This window comes from Chrysochloris asiatica, unplaced genomic scaffold (genome assembly GCF_000296735.1).
Source record: "Chrysochloris asiatica unplaced genomic scaffold, ChrAsi1.0 scaffold00015, whole genome shotgun sequence".
NCBI lineage: Eukaryota > Metazoa > Chordata > Mammalia > Afrosoricida > Chrysochloridae > Chrysochloris > Chrysochloris asiatica.
Genome location: NW_006408533.1, coordinates 14,135,166 through 14,148,966, shown reverse-complemented (window position 1 = coordinate 14,148,966; position 13,801 = coordinate 14,135,166). Strand labels below are relative to the sequence as shown.

Here is a 13,801-nt window from a genome sequence, read left to right as displayed (position 1 = left end):
TTTATTATTTTCATATTTCATTAAAAGATAAGATTGTTGTTGGTAAGTCAAATCCATTCCAGCTAATTGTGACCCTGTATAGAGTTCCAGAGGGGTGATCGGTGGATTTAAACCAATGAGATACACACCCAGTTTTCTTATTTTATAATTCAGGTTGCAATCAAAGTTTGTAAATTGGTAGATTTCCTTGTATATAAGTTGGTGTTTTCATAATTTCTGAAAGTTGTTTATGTTATTGATGACTTGGACATGATTTGTAGTGAACTTGTATAGGGTTTCGGAAAAGCAGCTAGTGAGCTTGAACTGCCAGCCATGAAGTTAGATGGCTGTTTGCCACAAAAAAACCCATCTAACTTTACACTTTGATTCATATTTTGCCTCAAAATCTTTCAAATTATAAAAACATTATCCAGAAGTAGGCAAGCCAATAATGATCACTATTAATTTGTCAAATAACACATAACTACTGGCGCTGTGGGTTAATGTACCAGACTTCAAAACCGTGTGAACTGCAAGGTCAGCAGTTCAAGCTCACCAGCTGCTCCTTGGAAACATAAATATACAGGGTTGCTATGGGTCGGAATCGACTCGATGGCATTTAACAACAACAACAATACTCCAAGTTTTCAGACTGCGCTACAGTGCTCAGTAGTCATACATTTGTACAGATGAAATAAGATAAACTATAAAAATACATATTGCTAATATTTTTTCATAATAAGTTGTCAGTCTTTATATATTTTATTGTGTGGTATATAAATGAAACTTTAAATAGCATCTATTCAATTGCTTTCATTGCACTCTCCTTTATTTTATAGAAGTGTTTGTTATCTAGATATTGATTTCAAATATGTGGTCCTTGTTCTAATAAATAATTTTAAATAGAGTCAGGGTTTAAAAACTATTTATTAGGAGTAGATATTGACTTATAGAAAATGCTTTTTGAGCATTTGTGCAGATGATTTAAAAAAGTTTCTCATTTGACTTATTGAAATGAAGTATTATTATTAATAGTTTTTAAAATAGTAAATCATTTACAAATGCTTGGGATGAACTCTGTTTGGTTATGGTTTATTGTTCTTTTAATTTACTGCTGAGTTTGATTTGCAAGTATTTTATTTCATATATCACATCCATATTCATAAGTGATTTTGCATTCCAGTGTTCTTAATTTGTGCTATATTTGACAGATTTTGTTACCAGTATTATGCTAGCTTCATTAGATGAATTGTGAATTTTTTCTTCTTGTTACCTAGAGAAGATGCTATACACTGAACTTTTTCTTGAAAATTTGATAGAACATGCTAGTGAGAATATAACTCTGGTTGGGGGTGTGTGTTCCTCTGCTGTTTGAGTAATTATTTTTCTTGTCATGGACAACTGATTTACATTATCATGCCATTGGTCATATTGGACTTCTTAAGGCTTATTTATAATTTTTAATGAGTACTAGGAAATCATTCAAATGGATTAAAATTTTCAAATGTGTTATAGTATGATGTAGAATGTTCTACAAATTTTGCTTGTGTCTTCTTACTAATTGTATATAACATTTTCATGTTTTAGATTAGATTTTCATTGAAATATTTGAAAATTGAGATATCTCTTGGATTTCTCTAAAAACTACAAAAAAAACTTCTGATCTTTTAATTTCTTTAGTTTTTTTTTTTTTTTTTTTTTTCATTTGCCCGTTTTGAACACTTAGGTTAATTTCCATTTGTGGGCGTTGATTGCAACTTTTTATTCTTTCCATAAGATCTGCAGTGATTTATTTATTGAAGAGAAGTAAGCCTTTAATTCTTTTCTGTCATTAAAGTTGGCTGAATTGGTGGTAGGATAGCCTTGGTGACTAGTCAAAGAGACCAAATCCCATATCCTCGTCCATCTCCGCCGACTCTTTCTTTGCTTCAACCTTGGCCGGGACGGAGGCAGCAAGCAGCTGGAGCAGCGGTGGTTGCAGCAGCCACAGGGGTGCTGCCACAAATGCAGATGCATCATCCAAGAAAGCCTTGACCTTTTCAGCCAGTGGGAAAATGTACTCTGTCTCCACAGACAAAGCCAGGATCTGCTTGTACCCATTGATTATGGAGTGCGGTACTGAGGCAACAGTGAGTAACCATTCTGCAGATACACACTGGCAACATTTGCAGACACCCTTCAGTAAGCGAGAATGCAGAGCTTCCTTGGTGATGTCAAACACTTCTGGGTTGTAGATGCTGCTATTGTCAAACACCTGCTAGATAATCAGCCCGAAGGAGAAGGGGGAGATGTTCAGCATGTTCTGCAGGGTGGCTTCGCTGGCTCTCACTTTGTGTTCAGTCTTGATCAGCTGCACATCACTCAGGATTTCCATGGTGCCTCTGGAGATCTTTGTGGTGATGCTCAGAGCCTGACCCAGACCGGTGTTCTGGGCCGGCACAGTAACCTCGCATGGATCAATGGCCCCAGCACAGGCGGCAGCAGCATGTCCTTGTCGACCAGCAACATGTCCCTGATCTCAGTGACGTCTTCCTTGGTGACCACAAACCCCACATTGCCCCGGATGTGAGGCAACAGTTTCTCCAGAACCGGGTTGTTTTCCAGGAGCCCTCCTGGATGGCCATGCACGCCCTGGTGTTCATGCTCATCAGCACCACTGCCTTGCCACGCAGGGATCCGCGGATCTACTGCATTTGCTTGGAGCCCACATTGTCTGCTCCCACAATGAAGCATGTTGGATAATCATCCAAAAGTTGTATGATCTTAAGAAAGTAGTTGGGCTTCCAGGTCACCCTGTCTTCCCTGGGCATCATGACAGTGCGTCAGGGATTGCCACTCGGGTTTAAAGACGATGTCACTCTCACGAGGATGCCTGGCGAGAGCTGCAGTTATGTTTTGTATAATACTTTGTGGCAAAAGTCTTTGAAAGGATTGTCTATATACACTCTTTGATTTCTCTTGTTCCATTCTAGCAAAAAGCTTTATAATAAAAATTTCACTGCTGTAGTCTTCTATGTTGTTGTTAAGTGCCGTTGAGTAGGTTAGGTTTCCAAGGAGAGCTGGTGGAGTTGAACCGCCAACCTTGCAGTTCAAATTGACCTTGTGGTCCAGCTCATTATCCCGCAGCGCCATACCATAATGGCTACTAATTGATCAAATTTTCCACTTTACAACCTCATAATATCCAATTCATTACACAAATTGTGATCTAAAATGATTTAAGGCAGTATTTGAAGGACACAAATACTTAATATTCATTCTTCAAAATTTAGGATTTCCTCAATGAAATAGAAGAAAATACAGATTTCACTACCCTAATTTGCTTACTGATAGCACTTTGTTCCACCACATATCTGCCGGTTTTCCATACTGTGGTGGCTTGTGTGTTACTGTAATTCTGGAAGCTATGCTACCAGGATTTTGAATACCAGCAGGTCGACCTGTGGTGGACAGGTTTCTGTGACGTTGCCAGACTAAGATGGACTAGGAAAAAGGAAAAGTCAGATCACTTCTGAAAAATCAACAACTGAAAACCTTATGAATAGCAGTGAAACACTGTCTGATATGTTCCTGGAAGATGAGTCCCTCAGGTTGGAAAGCTCTCAAAATGTGACTGGGGAAAAGTTGTGTTTTGAAGTAAGTAGAGTCAACCTCAATGAAGTGAGTGGAGCAAAATTTCCTAGACCTTCATTTGCTGATGTGGTATGACTCAAAATGAGAAAAAAAAAACCCACCAAAATGCTGAAAATATCCATTAATAATCAGAAAATGGAATGTACAAAATGTGCATTGGAAGTTGTAAACAATGAAGTGAAATGCATAGAGATCAGTATCATAGGCATTAGTGAGCTGAACTGGACTGATATCAGCCATTTTGAACTGGACAATCATATGGTTTAGTATGCTGAGAACGACAAAGAGGAATAGCTTCACATTCATCATCGAAAAGAGCATTTCAAGATCTATCCTTAAGTACCATGCCATCTGTGATAGGATAATATCTATATGCTTAAAAAGAAAGCATGCTAATATGACTATTATTAAAATTTACTCATCAACCATTAAAGTAAAAGTATGTAGTAACTGAAGAATTCTACCAACAAATTTAAGTATTGTTGTTGTTAAATGCTATTGAGTCAGTTCCAAATTTTAGACAATCTATATATAGATTTTGAGTCTAAAATCTTCACAGCAGGAGAAAACCTCATCTTTCTCTAGAGGAGCAGCTGGTGGACTCAAACTATGGACCTTTTGGTTTTCAGTCCATTTCTTATCATCTGGAGCCACCACACTCCACAAACTTAAGAACAAACACCTTACTTGAATATAGAGGTCATCACAGTAATAGATTTAACCCATTGAATGCTAATGACTGAAGACCATAGTAATGTGGAATGACATCAAGAACATTAAAAGTGAAGAAAACATCATACATTCAAAAGATAATAAAGAGAGAAGAGACCAAAATTGATGTCAGAAGAGGCTCTGAAACTTGCTCTTGAATATAGAGAAGCTAAATCAGCAAAAAGAATTAATGGGGTAAAACAGCTGAATAGAAAATTCCAAGGCTAACTCAAGAAGACAAAGTAAACTATCATAATGAAATGTGCAAAGACTTGGAGTTAGAAACACAAAAGGGAAGTACCTCAACAGGGAGCTGCCAGAAATCCAAGCTGGATTCAGAAGATATGGAATGAGGAACATCATTGCTGATGTCAATTGGATATTAACTGGTCCAATTATGAGGAATTTTGTTTTCTTTACATTGAGGTGTAATCCATACTAAAAGCTGTAGATTTTGATCTTCATCAGTTAATATTTTATGTTTTCTTCACTTTCAGCAAGCAAGTGCATATTCTACCATCTACATTCTCAAGTTGCTTATGAATTTTTAGAAGTAGGTCACCTCTCCTTCATGTTGGTTAATACACTGGACTGCAAAGTTGGTTTGAACCGCAAGGTTGGCACCCACTCCTCCAAAACCTTACACATGGTCACTATGGGTTGGAACTGACTCAATGGCACTTAACAACAATAACTAATTTAGCTCTTATTTAAAAAGTCAGGATTATGAAAATATTGCCTATATTATATATATCTATATATATAAACATTTTGAAAATGCTATAATTGATGTGAGTAAATGAAGGCCCAGAAAAGTAATTTTCAGTGTAACAATATCATAGTATTTTGTGTTCATTGTGTTTTAAATAACTCTTAGAGGAAACTATCCAGGATGCTTTTATAAATGATAAAGAGGGATATCATTATTAACAACATCACTAGTTTCAAACAACATTACTAATTTTAACATATTGTTAACAACATCACTAGTTATTTTGTGATCATTGAGTTTTAAATGACTCTTGGAAGAAACTATTCATGATAATCTTAGAGAAAACTAACCATGTTGAACAGCTTTTCTTAACAGCAATTAAAAATACAATGGGCACAAAATACTAGTGATATTATTACAATAAAAGTTACTTTGTTAGCCTTCTGTTTCACTCACATCAATGATAACGTTTTCAAAGTGTGTCTTTTGCAATATAGACAATATTTTCTTATTCTAGACTTTTTTTGTGTGTGTTGAAAAAAATTATGTTTAGAATTAGCCATCTAGACTCAGTTTAGATGATCCAGTTTTGTTGGCAACATCTAAAGCATCATAGTCAGGAGCCAGTGGAACATATGCCTTCTCTTTTCCATCAGGCCTGATGAAGGTGTTGACCTTGGCTACGTCAGTGTCATAGAGCTTCTTCACAGCCTGTTTGATCTGGTGCTTGTTTGCCTTGACCTCCACAATGAACACAAGTGTGTTATTATTATCTTCAATCTTCTTCATGGCTGACACAGTAGTCAGAGGGAACTTGATGATGGCATAGTGATCAAGCTCGTTTCTCCTGGGGCCACTCTTCCGAGTATATTTAGGTTGCCTCCGGAGCCTCAGACTCTTGGGCTGCCGGAAGGTGGGTGACATGCAGATCTTCTTTTGTGTGTGTGTGTGTGTGTGTGTGTGGCTGTAGATGCCTTTCAGCACTGCCTTCTTGGCCTTCAATGCCTTTGCTTTGGCTTCAACTTTGGGAGGGGCGGGGTTTCCTTCTTCGCTTTTGGCGCCATCTTCATAAAAAGGCTATTCTAGACTTTTTGTTCTAAAACTTAAGTCAATTAAATCACAAATTACATTTTGGAAAAGAACTCTATATATTTACAGAATGCAATAGGCAGGATTGTGTCTCTATGACCTACAATGAATATGTTTTAATGAATTTTGCATATGCAACTAGGACTACTAATGAATTACCTTCAAATAAGATTACTTTAGATTATCTGCATGGCTCAGTGTGCCATATGAGCATTTTAAAATCAAAACCTGGCTGAATGAAAAATAATGAGGCCCGAAGAATGCAACAGCAATAGGAAACTGTCACAGATTTTTGTACTGTAAGTGGGGCGCTGTTATAACTCAAACCCAAAACCCTTGTCATTGAGTTCCAACTCATTGTTGTTTTTCTTAGGTACCATTGAGTTGGTACCCATTCAGAGTTATCTTATGCACAACCGAAGGAAACACTGCCCATTCCTGCACCAATGTCACAATCATCACTACACTTGAGCCCATTGCTGCTGTCACTGTGCCAATCCATCTCATTGGGGGTCTTCTCTTCTTTATTGACCCTCCACTTTTCAAGCATGGTATCCTTTTCCAGGGACTGGTCCCTCTTGATAATATGTCTGAAGAGAGATGAAGTCTAGTTGTTCTGGCTTCTAAGGGCCATTCTAGCTGTACTTCTTCCAAGACAGATTTGTTTGGTGTTATTTTTTTAGTGGTCCATGGGACTTTTAAATATTTTCATCCATCATTGTAACTCAAATGCATCAGTTCTTCTCTGGTCTTCTTTATTCATTGTTCAATTTTCACATGCATATCAGGTTACTGAAAATACCATGGTTTGGGTCAGGGGCACCTTAGTCTTCAAGCTGAAATTTTTCTCTTGAATAATTTAAAGAGGTCTTGTGCAGCAGATTTGCCTAATTCAATATGTTACTTGATTTCTTCACTGCTACTTCCATGAGTGTTGATTGTTGATCCAAGCAAATTGAAGCCACTGACTACCTCAATCTTTTCTCCATCTATCGAGATGATAATTACTTGTCCTGTGGTGAGGAATTTTGTTTTCTTTATCTTGAGGTGTAACCCATGTGGAAGGTTGTGGTCTTTGATCTTCATCAGTAACTATTTTAAATCCTCTCTGCTTATGCATATCATAGGTTGTGAGTCTTTCTCCAGTTCTGATGCGGTACTCCCCCCCACCCCCAGCCCCATATAATCCAGATTCTTGAATTATTTGTTCATCATAGAGTTTAAGTAAGTATGATAAAAGAATACAACCCCTGGTACACACCTTTTCTAATTTTAAAACATTCGATGTTGCCTTGCCCTGTTCCAAAAACTGCCTTTTGGTCTATGTACGCGTTCCTCATGAGCACAATACAGTGTTCCGGAATACTCATTCTCCACAATGTTGTCTACAGTTTGTCATTATCCACACAATCAAAAGTGTTTGTGTCACCAGTAATGCACAGTAAGGGAAAAATTAAAATAAGTAGAAGTAATATAATAAAACCAGGAAAGGTGCCAGACCAAGAGAGGTGAAAATTCTGAGGTCTCCTGCCTGCCAAGGACATCTATGGTGGGTGGGCAAGGGGTGAAACAGTGATGCTCTGATCCTACATAAAATTTCCATAAGGCTAAGCATTGTCAGTTCTGTGCAACCAATCTGCAAGTTATTAATGCAGACCCCAAAGCAGCTGAGGCTCAGGGTATTTCTGTCCCAGATGGCAGCAGAGTGTAAAGAGGTCCCACTAATCCAGGGCTGACAAGAACAAGCCCTGCATGTCAGCTTCCCACTCGCTTTCATGTGCCTCTGACCAACTGGAGAGCAGCAGCTTCACTGGGAATGTTCTTGGATGCCTCTTACCACCAGGATAATCTGGGGTACAAGAAAAATTTCACACCTTTCCCTGTGACAATAAGAGGTATACCTCTGTGCCACCAACTGGCCTCTTGCCTTCACAGCTGCCTGTGAAAGTTCAAGATGGTAGCATACTGCCTGCTCCTTCCCCCTGACCCCCTGGTGTCCACCTAGTTAAGGCTACTACAGGGCTGACCAGGGATAGTTCTGCAGGTTTGGAACACAGTTTAACTGAATCCAGACATTGAGATTTGTGCAGATAGCTCCCCACTTACTTTGATGGGGCTTACAACTACAGCACTCACCTCCATGTGACTCTGACCTCCAGGAGAGCAGGAGCTTTGCTGGGGATGTATGTGGGTGGGGGTCAGCCATTCCTCTGGTCACCACTGGAGTGTGGGGAATAAGAAACAAAATTTCACCTTAATACCACAAGTAATCAGCATGTTTCTGCAACACCAATATGCTGTCTTGCATCTGAAGCAACCCACAAAAAGTTTAAGATGGCCATGTCTGTTCAGGTCACCAGTCTGTCTCCATTTTTTGCCACATCTGTTCAGCTTTTCTCTTAGAAAGCATTCAATCCACTGTTCTATCCCTTCATCTAAAACTCAGGACTACCATCTGCATCTGTTTTATGATCATATCTGTGTTGTAGAGTGTCTGTATAGCCTTTCTGCCTAGTCTGCCATCTTGCTGCCTTCTCCCCACATTCCTGAATTTTAAGAGTCCTTTAAAAGACCTCTGTTAGTGTAGTGTGTTATGCTTTGGGCTACTTACCACAAGGTCAGAAGTTCAAATCCACCAGCCACTCTAAAGGAGAAAGAGGAGGCTATCTTCTTCCCTAAAGACTTATAGCCTGGGAAACCCTACATAGGGTTGCCATGAGTTGTAATTGATTAGAAGGCAGTGGGTTTGGTTTGGTTTTTGTGTTATAGATTCTAGATACTAGAACCTTATCAGATACATGACTTGAAAATATTTTGTTCACTTCTGTGGAAGATCTTATAATTTTCTTGGCAGTGTTCTTTTAGGACAGAGATTATTTTTTTGATGGAGTTAAATTAACTATTTATCTTTGTTTATCAATGCTTTAGATATCACATCAAAGAAACCTTTTTTAATCCAAAGTCATTAAGATTTACATCTATGCTTCTAAGATTTTTATAATTCTAGATCTTACATCAAGGTCTTTAATTTTGAGTTAATGCACATATATACTATAAAGTAGCATTTCAAATTTATTTTATTCATGTTGATATTCAAAATTTCCAACAGCGTTTTCTGAAAAGACAGTTTTAACCATTGAATTGTCTAAGCACTCTTGTTGAAAATCAATTGACCATATATGTATTATAGTTTTGTTTCTGGACTTACAGTTTTATTCCATTGACAACTGACAACATCAAAACAAAGAACATCCTATAGCAGTACCACAATGACTTGATTAAGATTTTTTGACTATTATAGGTCCTAAATTTCCATATGATTTTATAGCTTGCCAGTTCCTGAAAATAAAAATATTTGTATAGCTATTGCATTAAACCTGTAAATCAATTAGGGACTGTTGTTGTTAAGTGCCATCAAGTTATTTTTCACTCATAGCAACTCTGTATAGGGTTTCCAAAGTGGGTTTGAACACCCAACCTTGTAGTTAGCTGTCCAATGCTGATATCACAGTACTGTAGCAGGACTCCAGTTAGGGAGAGTTGTTGTTGTTGGCTCATGCTTTTGACTCTGTTCTAACTCATAGTGACCCCGTACAGAGATTCTGAGTAGCAGTTGGTTGGTTTGAACAGCTGACCTTGCAATTGAAACCAACTTTGTGGTTCAGTGCTTATCCAACAGCATCACACCAGAACTCCACTTAGGGAGTAGGATAAGCACTCAACTGCAAGAACAATTTGAACCACAAAGTCAGAGATCAAACTTACCAGCCGCTCCTTGGAAAAACTATACTGGGTCATTATGGGTCATAACCAACTCGACAGCACTTAATAACAACAATAGTCACCTTAATGTATTGCATTAATTAAATCTGCTGTCAAAGACTTCTTCAAAGTGTTTAAAAAAAAAAAAAAGCAAAAATGTCAGTTTGAGGACTAAGGTGTACCCGACCCAAGCCATGGTATTTTCAGTTGCCTCATAGGCTTGTGAAAATTGGACAATGAATAAGGAAGACCACAGAAGAATTGATACATTTGAATTATGGTGTTGCTAAGGAATATTGAAAATACCATGGACAACCAGAAGAACCAACAAATCTGTCTTGGTAGAAGCAGAACCAGAATGTTACTTAGAGCAAACCTAGTGACCCTTGGTCTCTCATTCCTTGGAAATGCTGTCAGGAAGGATCAGTCACTGGAGAACGACATCATGCTTCATAAAGTGGAAGCTCAGAGAAAACGAGGAAGACCCTCAATGATATGGATTGACACAGTGGCAGCAACAATTGGCTCAAACAGAACATCAATTGTGTAGATGGAGCAGTACCAGGCAATGTTTTGGTCTAGAGTGCATAGAGTTGGTATGATTTGGAACCAACACAACATCACTTAACAAAAATATCACTGTAACAGTGTTAAATTCTTCTAATGTATGGAGTGCTGGTGTGGCGCTGTTGGTTAATGCACCAGACTGCAAAGTCATTTGAACTGCAAGGTTGTCGGTTCAAGCTCACCAGCTGCTCCTCGGAAACCCTATACAGGGTCGCTATGGGCTGGAACCGACTCAACGGCACTTTACAACAACAATGCATTAACCTAGGATGTCGTTCCATTTATGTATTGTTGTTGCTAAGTGCCATCGAGTCGATTCTGACCCATAGCAACCCTGAAAAGGGTTTCCGGGGCTGTAAATCTGTATGGGAGCAGAAATCCTCATCTTTTTCCTGTGGAGCAGCTGGTAGTTTCGAACTGCTGACCTTGTGGTTCGCAGCCTGATTCGTATCCACTGTGGTACCAGAGTAGACCTTTTTCATTTTTTCCAATATGGCACAATGGTTAAACTGTTTGGCTGTTAACTGAAAGGTCAGCAATTCAAACCCACCAGCTGCTTTGTGGGAGAAAGGTGTAGCAGTCTGCTTCTGTAAAGATTATAGCCTTAAAAACACTTTGGGGCCGTTTTATGCTCACCTCCAGGGAGTCCTGATATGGTGCTATAGGATAAAGCACTAGATTACAAGTTTGCAAATTCAGTTTGAATCACAAGTTTGGTGAGTCAAATTTACCAGCACTTAACAATAACAACCACCAGAGATGCTAGGGGTTGGAATTGAGTCAATGTAAAGGTGTTTTTTTTTTTTTTTTGAATGTATCATAGTTTTCAGTGCAAAAGTCTTGTAATTTTGTAAAATTTATTCCTAAGCATTTTGTTCTTTTTGATGCAATTGTAAATTGAATTGCTGTCTTCATTTCATTTCAGATTCTGAAAAAAATGGCTTAAAGTTTGTATTAGCTTTTGTGTGTGTCTATGCATTTCTTCCACTGTTCATCTGTCAGTTTGTGTACTATGTTGTCTTAGGTATTGCTGTGATGCTGGAAGCTATGTCAGCAGAGTCATCCATGGTGGATAGGCTTCCGCATCAGACCTTAGAAAAAGTTAAACTATGAGGAAAAAACTGATGATCTACTTCCAAAATCTAGCCAGTGCATTACAAAATATTATGAAACACTGACTCATTTACTTTGGGTGTGTAATTAAGAAGGAATGAGAGTTGTAAAAGAACATCATGTTGGTAAAGTGGAGAATTAGTGGAGGTCAGAGAAAGCCCAAGGAGATGAACTGACACAATGATTGCAACAATAGACTGAAATATACTAAAAATCAGGAAGGGCCAGCATGACAGAAACTAACAGCAGCAATTGATTTCTTAGAATTTTCTATATTCAAGATATTTTCATCTCTAAATACAGATGGCTTTATTTCCCCACCCCTACCCAGTACAGAGCTCTGGTAGCGTAGTGGTTACGAATCGGGCTGTGAACCTTGGGGTCAGCAGTTCGAAACTACCAGCCGCTCCGAGGAGAAAGATGGGGCTTTCTACTCCCGTAAAGATTTACACCCTCGGAAACCCTGTACAGGGTCGCTATGGGTCGGAACCGACTCGACGGCACTTAACAACAACCCAGTATGGACTTTTATATCTTCTTCTTTTTTTTTTTTTTTTTGCCCAGTTGTCCTGGCTAGAACCTAAAATACAACGCTGAAGACAAGTGGTGTGAATAGATTGTTATTCAAAGATATTAGGGGAAAAGATTTAATCTGTAAGATTAAATATGATGATTTAATTAGGAGCTCTGGTAGGTAGTGGTTATGAATCGGGCTGCGAGCCGCAAGGTCAGCAGTTCGAAACTACCAGCTGTTCCACGGGAGAAAGATGAGGCTTTCTGTTCCGCTAAGGATTTATAGCCTCGGAAACCCTGCACAGGGTCACTATGAGTTGGAACCGACTCCATGGCACATAACAACAACAACAACGATGATTTAATTAGGAGGGTGACATTCTCATTCTCTTCATATCAAAATATATAAATAAATTCAGAGATTCCTCTAATCATTAGTCCTGCTTTGTGTTTTCTTTTATATTAATATCTCTCTGAAATTTTGTTATGATGAGAAGTAGATACCATTTTGCATTTTTTAACAAATTATTCCAGTCCCCTTAGTTAAATCAAATTTTTGTTTTCCCACTCAATTTTGATATTATAAAAACAAAAACAAAAAAGCATTTAATCCTATTTGTTGGCTCTTGTTTTCATTTCAATCTTTATCTATCTTAATGCCAAAAGTAAGTACTGCTTTGATAACAATGGTATTATGTTGTTATTGTTAAGTCCAACTCACAGTGATCCTATATAGGGTTTTGAGGAGTGGCTGGTGGATTTCAGCCACTGACTTTGTAGTTAGCAGTCCAGTGCTTATCCTTCAGTGCCATACTAGAACTCCCATTTGGTATCGAATTTGCCACATTTATATGACCTATATGTCTCTTGGCTAATCCCACATACCTTTTTCTGCTACATAAACTTGATTGTATTCATTAAAAGAGAAGAATTGGGTAGAACTGGCACTATATGATGATAATTTTATAATTCATATCATTCTTTTCATATTATGGGTCTTGTATGTTTTAATAAGAGTTTTTATTTGGGCTGAATAGATACTCCCTACTTTTTAAATTTCAAAAATGTATCATATTTTGTCAGTTGTTGTTGTTATGTGCTGTGAGTCGCTTCTGACTCATAGTGACCCTGCATAGGGTTTCCAAGGCTGTAAATCTTCACGGGAGCAGAAAGCCTCATCTTTTTCCCACAGAACACCTGGTAGTTTTGAATTGGTGACCTTGAGGTTAGCAGCCTGATTCGTAACCACTGCACTACCAGTGAAAGGGAAAAAACAACCCGGTGCTGCTCATCAACCACACTGCACACCAGGTGGCCTGTCTAGAGACTTTTATTCAGGGTGAGGAAGAGGAAGGTGACCTCTGCCAGAGAGAGAAGGCAGGAGGAAGAAGAGAAGGCAGAAAGAAGAAGAGGAAGTCAACAGGAAGGGAGTGGTCTTATATAGGTCCAACAGGAAGAGAGTGGTCATTGCTCTGGCAATGGTGATTTAGCTCTGGCCTATCAAAAGCCATGTTGCCCTTTAAACTATGCGCCTTGTAGTTTAGGGCGGGGAAACAGAAACCTAAGATTACAAAAAGGAGTTGAAGGGAGGGGAGAGGGAAGAACCCGGAAGGTACAGCCTAAAATGGAGGACCTGATATTGTAACAACCAGAACTCTGGTAGCGTAGTGGTTACGAATCGGGCTGTGAACCGCAAGGTCAGCAGTTCGAAACTACCAGCTG

The 13,801-nt window shown here is 38.6% G+C and overlaps 1 protein-coding gene and 2 pseudogenes across 1 annotated transcript in view; 1 reads left to right on the top strand and 2 right to left on the bottom strand.

Moving 5' to 3' along the window:
• CCDC178 (coiled-coil domain containing 178) overlaps positions 1-13,801 on the top strand; it is a 585,948-nt gene that overhangs the window by 72,929 nt on the left and 499,218 nt on the right. The gene's annotated exons all lie outside the window — the stretch shown is intronic.
• Positions 1,850-2,789, bottom strand: LOC102836898 (annotated as a pseudogene).
• On the bottom strand, positions 5,591-6,105 carry LOC102830283 (annotated as a pseudogene).